The sequence below is a fragment of the Leptidea sinapis genome, chromosome 5 (genome assembly GCF_905404315.1).
Source record: "Leptidea sinapis chromosome 5, ilLepSina1.1, whole genome shotgun sequence".
NCBI classification, from domain to species: Eukaryota; Metazoa; Arthropoda; class Insecta; order Lepidoptera; family Pieridae; genus Leptidea; species Leptidea sinapis.
This window is the reverse complement of record NC_066269.1, coordinates 8160545-8166329: the sequence shown is the minus strand read 5'-3', so window position 1 is coordinate 8166329 and position 5785 is coordinate 8160545.

The following is a 5785-nucleotide window of genomic DNA, read 5'->3' as shown; positions in this document are numbered from 1 at the left end:
ACCAGAGGTGAGGATTATCACTTTAAAATAACAAATCGTTTAGATTTTGAAAGAGCGACCTCTCAAGTCAATTTCCTAATATGCAATTATGTAATGTAGATCCTGGAGATGGAGCCACAACCTGAGAGTTGAAGAAGACATACCAAAATTTACGACCCATGCGTACTAATCGTAAGCGAAATAAACACTTGAAAAGTTACGGGATCGAATAAATTTACATAAATAAATGTTGTGTTTTTAATGGAACTTGGAAGTAATTGCCCAGTGCGGATATGTTTTGATGAATAATAAATACCTCTAGCTATGACCCTCAACATCAGCAGATCAGGTCTGACATAGTCCAGCATGTAGGGCGTGTCAGGTGGCCGCAGCCACTCGGCCAGCGCGGGGTTGTTCGACTGCATGTAGATTAGGCCTAGAGCCAGCGTGGCGCCCGGTGACGTCACGTCCAGGTTCGCAGCGCTACCGTCGCGAGAAGAACTGCTGTACTGGTCACGCTGATAGCCTAAACACCAAACAAGTTGAAAATTAAAAAAAATAAAGACCAGATTTGTTAATATTATATTTATTGATGTAGGCATTACTTTGCGGAAATCCATAATCATACAAATGATTTGAGTTTTCTTTAGTGTTAATTCCGCCAATATTTGTCTTTAAACAATTCGACACGTGTTTCGCCTCTACACGAGGCATCCTCAGGACGTGTTGTCTCGCCAAAATCTGGCACGAGAATCAAGTGAGCCGGAAGCCGGTATTTTATACCCTTGTCCCATGAAATGACGCGCTGTGATTGGTCGGCTGTTGCGACGTATTACCCTGGAAGAGATACGCAGCAAAGGTGATGGGACTAAATTTGTTTGTTCGTTCAACAATGTAAACATGCTATTTTTGTATTTTATTATTTCTAATTGCTCTAACACATTTAAGCGGAATCCTTTTTACATGTATGTAAAATATTAAAATTATTATTGTTTCCGAGTAAGTGACCTGTATCAATTAAGTGTTTCGCGAAGTGTGATTTTTCGGGATGATTATTCCGAAGTATATAAATATAAATAATATTATATTTGATATAAAACAGCAATAAATTTGTTAAGTCTCACTATTTCGACTGCGATTAAAATAAAATAAGATTAGTAATAATAGTATAGTTTTTATTTTGTTTTTTACCAGACTAAATGACGCTAACGAAGATGATGATATGGGCACAGAATAGAAAAATATAATTATTTATTTATTTTGATTAAAACGGTTACAACACCAATTACAATAATCAAGTACATTCAACTACTGTTAGACGCTATTATGCGAGGACTCACAAAGTTGGAGCAGCAACTGCACCAACACTTCAAGTCTATTAGTAAATAGATCACAATCAGGGCGGGCTTCTACGAGGTGATTAAACAATTTCAAGACTCGCGGCACGGGCGCCGCAGTGCGTGCTACCGTGCGACACGCGGGTACCGAGAGCAGACGGTGATTTCTACTACGAATATAATTGTCAGGTGTATACAATCGAATTAGCTAATGAGCTAATTCATAATGATGAATATTAGGGACATCTATTAAGCCCCCGCTAACTTTCAGATAGATGTGAAAATGCTACGCACTTATCGCGCATGTGTCACTTTCATGCAACAACATACAGGTCCGTAACACTGGCTCAGTGGCGATTGTCTATTTTCTATGGCATCTCGACGAAACGTTACATTAGTACATACATGACTGCAGGCATACAACTTATAGGCAATTATATCATTGTTTACTGTTTTGCAAATCCATTTTACTTTTCAAATGTGTGCGTTCGGAGGGATTGGGTTCAAAGTAAGGAATCTTAAGTGTAATACCACTTGTATTCGAATTCGTGGGTGTACGACACTCTAACAGCCGCCTTTTTAGCAAAATAAATCGGCATGAGGCCGTGTCGTCAACACAGGTGTGTGTTTATCATAAACACGTGAACTAATCACAAAAAGACTGTTTTAATAGTAAATTTTGTGAATTTCTTGTTCGTTTGGGAGATTATTTCAACGGAAGTGTCAAAATATCGGATAGACAACCGATAAAATTCTCAATAACGTGATAGACGTTCCAGCCTTTCTGGATAACATTACATTTAGAGTATCCCGTAGATGTGAGCGTAAATGTGTTAATAAATAATATTATATAATTCATATATTCAGTATTCCGCATAGCAGGACCGTTTATGTTAAAAATTGTTTTATCAGAGAAGTGGGTAATTAAATGGATACAACTACTTACGACTTTTTCACGGTTAAATCATAAACGTCATTTAAAAATGCTGTAACCATACATTTAAAAACCTGTAACCAAATTTAGAAAAATATTGTTAGTTGTACCTACCTTACTAATTTTCATATCTGTATTGGCTGTTATAAAAATTAGCGAACTTTAGGTCTAGATTTAATATCCTGTTTATGTTAACAATTTATGAATGGGACCGTTTCATTCTATTGAATAAATAAATAAATAGGGCAGGAATAATAGTTTAGTGTTTGTGACAAGCTACTTCTTACACTCGCGATTTGTATGACACTTTGTGTTAGTGTGCGTGTATTGCACAAAATAGAGATTCGTTCGTTCTAAACTTCGTTTTTCGACGTTTTCACAGCTGTCATAGTCTATCTAGACGTATAAATGATGTAAGTTAGATACTACAGTGTGCGGCCCACCCGTGTGCGTGTGCGTGTACGCCCGCAGTGCGGGCGCCAGTGCGGCGGCGTGCGGCTCAGCTGCGGCCCGCACGCACACCATGCCGAGTGCGAGCCCGGCCGCCAGCGCGTATCCCTCACGTGAGCTCCAACGTTCACCCTCTACCGCGCCGCTGCCACCCGCCGGCTTGCCTGCGTCACAGTATATTATAAACAATTTACTATGTTTTAAAGTCACTTTTGGGATTTACTACAGGTTGATAAACGAAAATAGTGATAAGTTACAAAGAGTTGAACATAGCATACAAAATTTATCAACGATACGAAGAGCGCTCGCGCGGAACGCGAGAGGTAGCGAGTTCGAGTCCCTCATCGTTCAACAATTTTGTTTAAAATTTTATTTTGACAATATTTTATATTAAATATCCGAACAATAATTACCACTATTATTTATATAAGAGGGGGAAGACGGGACTGCAACACTATTTAGCAACCAATAAACTAATGTTATAATGACTTGAATATTGTAATTAAAAACTAAGAAACAGTTAACAAATTACATGGGATAATGTACCAAATAAGTGAAATGAGTACATGATACATTACAAAAGTTTTAAATACAGTCAAATCAGTCCCCGAATGCATTTAGAATCCTATTTCGGCTGCACTACACTGCACACCACAAACGTGGGAATGCGAAGTGGCTTTTTTATGGAAAAGGACTACAAACGAGTGAACATGTGACGTAAAGAGAAGTTCATCACTTCCGCCCATCCTCTTTTTTCAAGACTGCCGGCTAAATAGGTGAGTAAACGTTCTTTTTGTAAAAAAAAACACGTCATATCGACCTGGAAATACGCAGAAATTGCACGGTGAATGGAGGAGGCGTGTGGTGCCATGGTGTGACTTGGCGCAGGGATCGAGTAAAACAGCTCTTTCAAACACTTCCCGTGATTAATACTGTATAGAACAGAGAATGAAACAATGTACTTACGCAACGATAGCTACTAATTCAAGGAGCTCTGCTTTGTGTACTCTCAAATGATAATATCGGCGAGGACCAAATCGGATATTAGAGCAATATAAATATACGGCAAGACATGAGCCTTACACATAACTGAGAAGATAAATTATAAATAAGACTACACTCACCTATTTCGTTAAGCAGCACTTGCGAGTAGTGCGCATGCGCCGTGCCCTGGTACAACAAGCCCACGCCCAGCAGAGCGGCCACCTGGATGCCCTGCTGGATGTCCAGCTCCACACACGTGGGCGGCAGCAGCGCCTCCACGTGGATGCTCAGCACTTTCGTCGCCTGAACGTCCATCGTGCCTATACACCACACAATAATACTTTATTTTTTTAATACAAATAATACACATACGTTTTAGGCCTTTCCTTTGATAAGATATGTGTGCTTTTGATGAGACAAAGTGACGAGACGATCACCTGGTAAGTGAAACGCCCCACCAACTACAATGCAGTGACAATCAGGATTCTTCATTTGTTATTACCATAGTTGTTGTTTTGTTGTTTCAGGAGCCTTGTAATTTTACTCGCTGCGGCGTCCCTAAAATTTAAACACCAGTTTTCCATTCAAAACTGGCTTCTAAAGTTCGAGTAATTGAAATCTAAAATTTAGAATCGCTTCGGAGAAAAATGCTTTAAATCTGACCAGAGTGGACCCAAGAAAGTCAGCGGGTCCTATTCATCTTCTAGTAAATTAAGTTTTCTTCTTCAAATTGAAGAGCAAACTCTTGTCGATATAAGTAATAAAACAAATAGCCAGATACCTCGATACGTAGCGGCGAGCCCGAGCAGCAGGCCGATGCTGGTCATCTCGTGCGACTTCACCAGGTACTCGTAGATGTTCATGAAGGGCATATCCTTGAGGTGACCGTTAAGACCCAGCGCCAGCAGAAACCCTGCATGCTCATTCGACATCTCCGTTGTTCCCTGCCGGTTAAACATGCAATCTTAGATTATTTATACGTCTAGACCATAGTTTCTCAACCTTAATTTGCTCACCGCCCATTTTGAGAATATGTTATTTTCTAGAGTATTTTCGTGTATTTTTATGCCTTTTTAGACTATATATTTTAATCTACCCACGCCTCATCTGCGCCATCTCAATGCCCCCTAATTTTCTCTGGGTCTTCTACTGCCCCCCCGAAAATCTCAAACGCCCACAAGGGGGCGTTATCGCCCACGTTGAGAACCTATGGTCTAGACAAACTATGAAGGCTGTCAAAACGTCGAAAAAAATAGACTTTAGAACTAATTTCTATTTTGAGTAATTCACGCACACTAACACATGTGTCATAGAAATCGCGAGTGTAAGACGTAGCTTGTAACGCCCACTAAAGTAATACCTAAAAAAGCCCAGGAATACCTGGCCTGATTTTATTAGTTGTTTAACAGCTATACAGCATAAGTCATCTAATTTTGCAATTCAGTATCAATATAGTAAACTTGGTTTCTCGAACTTAGGCTGGGATCTATAGAGTGTAATTTGACTTTGCTCAGACTTTACTAACGTAAAACTTATCTGAGTGTAAGCTTAGCATCATCATTGATTTCGTTTTTATAGTCATTCGACAGCTCAATTTATGTTGAGCTTAAGCTAAGACAGCTCAATCCAAAAGTCAGCTTCGTGTTTTAACACACTCGGCAAAGTTTACGTAGGTAAAGGTAGGTTTTTTTAATGACAGTAAGAGACATGAGCAGGACGTTCAGCTGATGGTAATTGATACGACCTGCCCATTACAATGCAGTGCCGCTCAAGATTATTGAAAAACCCAAAAATTCTTAGCGGTACCACAACTGCGCTCGTCATCTTGAGACAAGATATTAAGTCTCATTTGCCCAGTAATTTCACTCAGCATCCTGTGCAAAAAAGCCCCTGGTATTTATATAATATATGTTATTATTGTAGATACTTAGTAAAACATAATGTTTTTGGCACAGGCTCTCCAGTAGCTCAACCATCCTGTACAAAGGAGGCTCCCACTGTTTGCTGTGATTCCTGCCGCTTGCCGGCTCACCCTGGGCTTGTTGTAGACGATCCAGGCGCCGTCGATGGTGGAACCAGGGCAGGGTACGAGCGCCAGGCC